Consider the following 9992-nt stretch of genomic DNA (forward strand, 5'->3'; position numbering starts at 1 on the left):
AATGATTATTCAATGCAAATATAAAAGCAATTTTTTTTAATTAAAAGAATTGAAGAAGATATCTTTTGCAACTATGTCTAGTAGATAAATTCTTAATCAAATAAAGGGATAAGATGAAAAGGGAAAAAGAAATTTCTGTTTATATAAACAAAATAAATATAGCTAGAATTAGAAGGGAATTATGGGAAATGGAGATCATTTCATCAAGTATCACTGTTACAAGTCTGATATCCAAGACAGGGAATTAATTCATATGTAAGACTAAGAACTGTTCCTCAGTATAGAAGTGGTCAAAGCTACAAATAAATGTCAAAGTTAAAATGTTCAACAATACCATGAAATGATTAATCATTAGTAATAAAAGATATACAAATTAAAATAATGCTGATGTTTTACCTCACACTCAGCAACGGGGCATATATGACAGAAGACAAAAAAAAAGCCAATGTTTGAAATGCTAAGGTAGATAAATACACCAATACCCCTTTGGTGGAACTGTCAATTTGTCCAACCATTCTGGGAAGAAAAAAGATTGCAATTATATGAGAAAAGTCACTAAATTATTCATACCCTTTTATCCAGAGATCTAACTGCTAGGCATATATTATGTTCCAGATCATGGGTGGTGAACTTGAAGTGGTCCTCTGTGGTCCTCAAGTGCAGCCCTTTGACTGAATCCAAACTTCACAGAACAAATCCTCTTAATAAAAGAATTTGTTCTGTAAAACTTAGACTCAGTCAAAAGGCTGTACCTAAGGACCTAGAAGTAGCCTTGGGGCCGCAGGTACCCCACCCCCGTCCCAGGTGATCAAAAACATAAATTCCTACATTGATGAAAATATTCATAGCAGCACTGCACTTACCTGATAGCAAAAAATGATAATATCACAAAATAGATGCCTATCATTTGATAATGGCTGAAGAAATTAAAGAACATGAATGCAACCAAATATTATTACTCTATAAGAAGCAACATGAGGAATTTAGAGGAACGAAGGAAATCTAATGTAGACTGAAATAAACAGAACCAAGAAAAAACACTACCCATACAATAAACAAAATGAACACTAATACAAAACTGAATTCTGAGGAATTGTAATGACCCATCTTGGCCCCAGAGAAAATATGAGGAAATGGCATACCCAACTTCCCTTGGAAATGGGGGAAAGATAAAAGGACTACGAATGGGGAGAACAACAAATGAGGAAGACTGACCGCCCTATCAGACACAGTCACTGCGTTCACTGGTTTAATTCCTCATTACTGTTTTAAGGGAAGAAGTCTCACTGAGGAAGCAGAAATGGCTAAAACAAACACAAAGAGTTCTACACAACAAACCGGGTTAACATTCATAGCATGTTAACATATCCAGGCTCCTAAGAGATGGGTTCAAATTCCACTTTTGACACTAACTGCACAACCATGGAAATGTCATTTAATCTTCTGATTCCTTCATTTATGTATAGGGAGAAACAATACCCATAAGCACCTATTTCTCAGGGTTGTCGTGAGCCTCAAGTGGGAAAAGGTCTATCTTGCCATAAAAATATTAGCTTCTAAGTCACATTTTTGGATCCTTTCAAGGTGTGCCAACCACTTTTCCCACAACCTATTCCCAAATGAAATAAATTGAGATTTCCAGGGGTTATGCGACTTAGTCAATGCTATACAGCAAGTTGGCAAAAGGGACACTGCCACACAGGTCACTTGCACAGCCATTTAATATATGGAGCCCAGATTTTGACCTGATGTCCTGACTCCAAGCTTGGCTACCTGTCCACTACGCTGAACTGTCCCTCCAGCTACTGGGCATCATGACCAAATGTATAAAAATGCAAAACTGTTTAGGGCTCATTTGTAAAATACTGTTCTCACCTACTATGTGAACCTGCCTTACTCCCACTTATTGTGGAGAGGTATGCTCTATTTAGGGTCTCCAGAGATAGGAGAGGAGAGAAGGACCAGGGGTACCATGGTTCATGGGGTCATGAAGAGTTGGACATGACTGAACTGAAAAACAAGACAGAGAAAACCGATGGAACAGCAGTAAAGCTTATAGAGAAGATAAGAGCCTTTTGGTCTGGGTAGAGATAAACGGGTATAGTCAAAAAATGACTAGATACAGAGAAAAAAATCTGTAAATGTTTTTGCCAGGGAAAAGAATGAGAAGAGAATCTTTGGGGAAAGCATAAGCAGGTAAACAGGCATCCAGTGGGAAATTGTTGCTAGGGACATACTCATTGCAATATACAACCTTCATTCTCAGCAGGCCCACAGGAGGTAACACACGGGAATACACACATTGTGCTTCTGCCTCTAGCTACTCTACCTAGCTCTGCCCCAGGCTTTTGTCCTACAGTTGCCTTTAGTTGTCTCTTCCCCTCGGACCCCTTGTCCTTCACAGAGCACATTTTAACAACACCGTTCCCTCATTTCTCTATGCACTAGCTCTGAATTGTTATCAGTGTTGTATGGTATTTTAGGGTTATCTAGCTACTCAAGTTAATAATGATTGTGATCTTACAAAGACGACTTAAGAGAAGAGTCCAAAAGGCCAATTCATGGGTTTCTAAGGGTCAAAAAAAAAAACTGTCCAGTAGAGAGGAAGAAAGGAAAAGTACTCAGTGAGTGAACAGATGAATAAGTCAAGGGATAGAGTCCTTGGCTACATAGGAGCCCAGGAAGATTTTCCAGGAGCATCAGGAGGGTATGTGCTCCAAGTATAGGTATAAAAGATACAAAGATTCTAGTCCAAAATGCTAACATTTAATACAAACATACTTCAAGTAGTCCACTAGTTGTCGGTTTGTAGACAGTTCTTTTTCTTAATAAGATAAAACAAAAATTTGAAATAAAGTAGAAAAAGGACAATAATTATACTGAAGTATGAATTTCTCCACTTCTCGGGAGTTGTTTGAAATCCAATCGATCACGTCTTTTTGTTAATTAAGACTCCTTCTTCTTTGAGAGGCAAATTAATTGCCAGTTTCATTCTTTAAGGCCACATATATGGTGTGTATATATTATCAACATCACAAAGCCATTGTTAGTTTTGGAATCATGATAACATCAATTTCAATAAGTTTTATTCCATTTGATTCAAGCATTTATTCAGTTGAGTAGAAGGTGATATTTATACCTAAATATGCAAAGTATAGGAAACAAGAAGGTAAACTAGAGTTCTAAGGCAAAGAGGGAAACTGATCCAAAAAATGTATACCTTAAGACTCAATGGGAAGTGTTTCTATGCCTATGGACAAAGATACTGTCTATAACATGAACAGGGTAGGTAAAGGGGGGCAGGAGGGGAGAGGGACATTATATATTAAGGAAATATATTCATGTGAAGAAATATAAAAAGGAAACAAAGTAAAAAAATAAAAATAAAATTTAAATAAAAACCATGATGGAGAGCATTTTGGCTGAGAGTGAGTGAAGGTTTATTAGCTTATCATCTAAGGAGTCAACAAACCACTGGGACAGAAAGAGGACACAATAAGTTAAGAAAAATACCACCAAGTCTTCCATAATTTTGTAAATCTACAGTACTATGAAGACTTTTAAATTACTGAAGTATATCTATAGGAGTTCTCTCTGCCCAAAGTGTAGAAATTAATAATAATGACTTACTGCAATGATAATTTATCATGCCTCATAAGGTGAAAAAAAAGCAATGGAATGTTTTTCAACCTGATTCTCACTCACAAGGAAGAAAAGGCTGCTGAGGTAAAGATGGGAACCTTACGAGAAAATGACTGCTTTGCCTTACTTTGTGGTAAGGAAAAGTGAAAAATAAGTCAGTTATACATCTTAAAATTTAGGAGGGCAGATTTCACAGGGTTCAGAGAAGAATAAATAAGAAGTCATGGAAAAGAAATCAACTGAGGAAGCTGGTCCAAGAGACATGGAATAACTCTCAAGAATGAAATTCAAAAAAAGACAGAAACGACTTCTATGAGCAGGAAAAAAAGGAATTCTCTGAAGAGAATACCATGGAAACACAGAGAAGTCAACGACTAACTTTAGATTATAAAGAGAAGACTGTCAAAAATATATACCTATATATATATGTATGTATGTGTGTATGTATATATGTATGTATGCGTATGTATTTATATATATGTATATAATAGAGGATGGAATGCAAAAATGTGCCTTAGTCCTATAAGACTTCTTCTACAAAGAACCAATACTTGAAGTGGTCTGAGGAGAAAGCCAAGGGCAATTTTTAAAAAGGGGGAGGAAAGCTATACCTGTAAAGAGGGAAATGGGGGTTCAAAGAGGCTTAAAGTACTCCTTGAGATGGACAGAGGGAGGCTAACAGACAAGAAAGAGAGAACAGAGCTGCCTGCTTTGCATTTGTTTTCTCTAGAAAAGAACTAGCCAGTTAGGAAGGACACAACAAAAGGAGCAAGCTGGAAACAGAAAACCAAGATGATCAAAGAGATAGCAAAAGAGCCCCTAGCTGCCCTTAAAAAAATACAAGTCACCAGGCTAGCACGATCTACAGCCCAAAGTACTGGAAGAACCGAATATTGCTGTTGATCTAAGATAAGGGTCTTATCTGTAAAATATTACAGAGAATCAGAGAAAGGCTGTGGGACTGGATGGCATTTAAGGTTCTTCTAAAGCTGTTCGGTGAGAGGCAAATCTTACCTCAATTTTCAAAAGAGAGAGTGAGCTTGACTGAAAACTAACAAAGATAGTGAAGGGGACAGGTTACAGCAAGGAAATGATGCACTGATTACAGTCAGCCTAATGCCTTAAACAACAACAGAAGATGCCAAGCTAATGACATTTCCATTTTTGTAAGATTAGTAGAGCAAGAGAATGCTATAAGGTCTACCCAAAGAAAAGCACTTATTATAGTCTTCTAAAAGCAAGGATTGTTTCCTTCTTTTGTTTTTGCTTCCCCATCACCTAACCTGATGCCTGACATAGAACTACGTAATATGTGATTGGTCGATTTTGTTTTTTGACAGACTGAACAGAGAGATATAGGCTAAGGTTGATAGTTTAGTTAGGTGGCTTGGAAAGTATATGTTATGCTGGATTCAGAACAGTTGCTAATGATTTCATGTCATTTGGGGAGGTTTCTAGATAATTGCCTAGGGATCAGTGCTTGGCCTTGGACTATGTGACGTGGTCATCAATGACTTACATGAAAACATATCATGCTTATCAGATTTACAGGTGACACAGCTGACACATTGAATGTCAAAATCAAAATCCAAAACTATCTCAGCAGGATGGAGTATTGGCCTAAATCTAATAAGATGACATTTAACATGAACAAATGTAAAGTCTTATACAGGTCCCCTCCCAAAATTTCAGAAGTGCAAGATAGGGAAGGCATGGCTAAATAGTCATTCACCTGGAAAAGATAGAGAGGTTTTAATGGACCGCAAGGTAAATAAGCTACCAGTGTGATATGATAGTCAAAAAATATACAGCAAGATTGTAATAATGCCATCTTAGGCTGCATTCAAAGAGGTTTTATATAAGAATCTGGCCATATTCTGCCCTGATCCAAAAATATCTGGAGAAATGTTGTTTCTTTCAAGGTATCACATTTTAGGAAAGTTATTAACAAATTGTAGAGCATCTGGAGGGACCAAGAAGGTGAAAAGACAAAAGAGTAAAAACAACATTGTTGCTACTAGCTCGTCTTGTCAAATGTCGAATTTACTTTGAAGGAGTCTATGACAAAATCTCGATCTCGCTACAAAAAAAAAAGTACACCCCCTGAGACTCATTTTTATAGTACAGTCATCAGACAAAAAACTACAGATGGCACAAGAATCTCTGGGTGACAAAACAGTTCAAACAAAAGCTGCTAAAAATGGTTAAGAAAACAGAAAAACTCAGATAATCTCCCGTCAAATAATTTCTATTTCATACCTTCAGGCAGATCTGGACAACACAGAAACAATTAGGTATATGTACATGCAGATATACATAAGTTGTACAGATATACATAAGAGGTATATACACACAGTATAAAAGGAAGAAAATCTCAGAGGAAAGGCAATAACTTGGGAGGGAGCATACAGAGGAGGGAAAAAAAGGAAATGTAGATTGTAGGCCACACCACACAGACTCAACAATGTCAGTAAGTTCTCCACAAGGAAGGATTCCAGGAATCTTGGAGAATAGGGTCAATGTATGGCACAAAGGAGACTAAGGAGTTTGCAATCCAAAGATCCATAGATTAACGGAAAGGTGCCAAGCATGAAAATCCAAATGTTTGATCCGTCCCCCTCCTCCTTCTCCTCCTCCTCATTCTCTTTATCAGATACATATAGTATACAAGAAAAGATCAGACAGTGATCTAAGGACTTGTTTTTACACAGTCTCTTTGTGGTACAGTACAAAGAACAATGAATTTAGAGCCAGAATAATTGGACTCACATCTTGGCTCTGCTTGTAAGCTATGGGACCTTGAGCAAGTCATTTCCCTTCTGTGCGAGGTCTCATTTCGTTTTTCATTTACAAAATGAAGGGTGATGGTCAGGGTGATGTCTAAAGTCTTAAATCCTGTGATCCCAGGTAAGTTTACAGTAAAGAAATTGTACAGTCCCACAATCTCACACTCAAGTATTGGTAAGTAGGAATGATGGGCACCTCATCCAATTTAACTTGTCAAACAGAAACTTGGGAAGAAGCCAAGGAAAGCATGTGAACAAACATATCACAAGGAAATAAGGGGAAAGGGGGCAGGTGGGCAAAGGAGAATCCAGCCTAAAAACATATCTAGACACATCCCTCTTCCTCCAGGACTAAAACATAACAAGGCAGTACTTCACAGCCAGGTTCAACTAATCTTGAAGAGAAAGCGTGAATAATAAATAAATGGGATCAATATCAGTTTAAATAAAATAGCCAGGTTAAAAACAAAATAAAACCTTTTTGTATAACAGATCATAACTAAACCATGACCCACCCACCCCTTTCAAAATCCCTTTTCTACCTGCTGATTCAGTGTAATAGGTGTGGGATAGCCTTGTTAGGGTCAGAAATGATGGGCTGGCCTCTTCAATGGGTAAAGAGGATTTCCTCTGTTCCATGTTTTCTTTCTTTTTCCATGTTTCACTAAGTAGAGGTATTTTTAAGTTACTTTGTACACGGTTTAGTACAGATCACGGTTTCCTTTCCCTTCTTTCATCCGCTATCCCTAGGGCAGTTTAACTGCCAAGGAGATAAATGGCCCCATTACTCTTTCCTGAGACATTCCCCCTCCCCTTCCTCCGAGCCAGGGGGGTGGGTGGAGCCAAGTGGTAGACCCAACCCCTCTAGGCCATAATCCTTCAATTCAACCTGTTCTAGTCCACCTGAAAGAGACAGCTTTATGCCTCTTTCCTAGGTCTTGTGGGGGATACGGGAAAGGGAACAGAATAAGGAAATTGGTCTGAGTGGGTGGAAGCAGGGTAAGCCAGGAGTCTGCCCATTAGCTCCACTGCCAAAGGGGGTGGAGGTAACAAAAAGTGCTTGGGATAGAAAGGTGCTTCATTAATTTATGAGTCTGCCTCCGGATACATATCCTCATACTCTGCATCTTAGTCATTAGGTCAGACTTATGCCTAAGTTCCAAGGTGCTAGACCCATGAGGGCAGGAATCTAGGCTAGAATTCAGTAGAGATAGTCCAAAGATTTGGTGTAGGAAGTATAAGGAACAAAGATTTGCTGGGAGGAAGGATTTTAGACCAGGAAGCAAGACTTGGAACACAATCAAGGAGCCAAGAAGTATGGGGAGATCTCAATTTATACACATCTCTCCTTCTCTGATCCCCTGTCTTGAGGGGTCTAATATTATTCCTCAACCAGTTCCAGTGCTAAAAACCTAATTCACACAAATACACAAAAAACAAGTTGTCCTTAGACATAGGTTAAATGATGGATTTGATTTATGGGGTTCCCTGCACCCCAAGAATTTCCCGTTATGATCTGGAAAGGGGCCAGGAGACTGCATTGAGTCTTAAAGGCATTTTCCTACTTAAAAGCACCCTATTAAAATGCACCTATCATTGATAGGGGCAATTTCTTTGGTATAGGAAACTACTAATGTGGAAACTCCCTTAATCAATACACACTGTTAAGCCTACAACTAACTCCGAATATTACAACTGCCTGAATTACTGAAAGGTTAAGTGATTTGTCTGACCAGGGTCATAGCCAGTAAGTGTCAGAGGCAGGACTTGGACTCAGGTTCTCCTGACTCTTGAGACTGGTTGTCTATCCCCTCCACCATGCTTACTCTATTATGTATAATGCGTAGTATATGTAGACGTAAGTAGATATGTGTACATATATACACGTTTTATAGGAAATACTGAATTAATAATTATTTTATTAGATATCTATAAAAATAACTTATTAGGAATTAGATGAGATCTAAGACAACTGGAGAAGAGGTAGACTTGGGGCAAGAAAGAGCAAAAATAAATTCTACCTACTTTAACGTTCTTCCCCTAACTTAGAATCTAAAACAATTCGCTATGGCCTATAGATCGAGGCCCTCCAGAATACCAGCCCATTTTACATATTTGTAACTTTAAAAAAATCTGTCTCCACGCTTTCTTGCTTGCTTTTCCTCATCTGTTCTCTTTGTCCATCCAATCCAATGTTTAGTCCACAACATAGCTTAACACTCCATGTTACAAAGCATGATGGGCTACAGTTATCTCTTCGCCTCAACTCCTAGAGCAATCCTTGTTCACACCCTTTATTTGGCATTTCTGTTCAGTTCTGGCCTGGTTTATTCAGGACTTTTTCATGAGTAGTAAACATTTTATTCCCCAATTAGACTAAGCTACTTGATATCATAGATGCTTAGCTCCTTCATAGCATACTACCTTCCAACTAAGAGAATAAATATTTGTTATTAAAACACCTTAAACTCATCTATCCATTTACAGTTATACAAAATTATATACAAAAAGATCTTACTTGATATCCTTATAATAACTGTAAGTTGGATACAAATGATATATTCCTATTTTACAAACAGGAAAATGAAGAAGAAAATACTCTTGTAAAGTAACTTGGCCAAGGTTACATAAAACACTTAAGTGCTTATCTGTTCCAAGAAAAAAGGAAGGCCCTCTGCTAAACACTTAGGACATGAAGATAAAAATAACATGGTCCCTAACGTCCAGGAGCTTACCCCTTCTCAGCCAGTTGGTGATCCGAGTTAGTAATAGAGCACAACTTTCCTGCCTGACGGGGTCATCGTGGCTCAAATACTTTCATCAGTACTCAGTGAACAACTGATCTGTATAACTCAGGTTTTTAATGGATATCACCCAACAAGGAAGTAAGGTCGGTCTGATATCCTACAGCCAGAATGAAATTAAAAGATTCAATACATTTTAAGATGATCAACTCAATTCCTTAACCCATTATGGCCCAGAAATGGGAGATTCTAACAAGAATCTCCAGAGAAGTTATTCCATGGGGGAAGGGAGGGGTGAAGGTGGGTAAGAGAGGTAACATTGTGTGTAGATGTTCCTGTGTTATGGGGAGGGAACAATTCCACTCCTCAAGGTGCCATTCCCAAACTGGCCAGAGGGACAACTGATGGCACCATCCTCTTTGACTACAGAATTGAACCAAATGAAATAACCAGTATAGTAAGAATGGAACCTATAGTCTAATCTATCAGTCCTATAGACTAAATGGAAAAAAAAAACTGAGTTCAAAAGACCCTGCAAACAATCTGCCCTATAATGTTAAGTCCTTATTTCAATAGTGGGTTTTAGCATATCAGTATCTTCTTTAACTTGAAAGTATTCTTCAACAAAGAATTTATTCAATATAGTTCCTAGCAGGCACCTCCACATAGGTAAGCACTAGACCACAAAGAAGAATTTCTGGCTACGCTAGCAGAATATTGCATATCAAACAAAACACTAAAAGAAAATCTATAAACATTAGAATAATGGACAAAAAAAAGCATGCTAAACTACATCACTTTGTGATGTAGAAGCAGCTGG

General features: G+C 37.9%; 1 protein-coding gene across 7 annotated transcripts in view; it reads right to left on the reverse strand.

Moving 5' to 3' along the window:
- The window catches only part of TTLL7 (tubulin tyrosine ligase like 7), a 233682-nt gene that overhangs the window by 222121 nt on the left and 1569 nt on the right, over positions 1-9992 (reverse strand). Inside the window, exon 1 of one of the 7 annotated variants that reach the window (XM_072648851.1) lies at positions 9164-9910. The exons of the other annotated variants lie outside the window; for them this stretch is intronic. The gene's annotated coding sequence lies outside the window, so the exon portion shown is untranslated. Of the gene's footprint in view, positions 1-9163; positions 9911-9992 lie in introns of those variants that run through there. 7 annotated transcript variants of the gene reach the window in all.

The sequence above is a fragment of the Notamacropus eugenii genome, chromosome 2, assembly GCF_028372415.1.
Source record: "Notamacropus eugenii isolate mMacEug1 chromosome 2, mMacEug1.pri_v2, whole genome shotgun sequence".
In the NCBI taxonomy this organism is placed as follows: Eukaryota; Metazoa; Chordata; class Mammalia; order Diprotodontia; family Macropodidae; genus Notamacropus; species Notamacropus eugenii.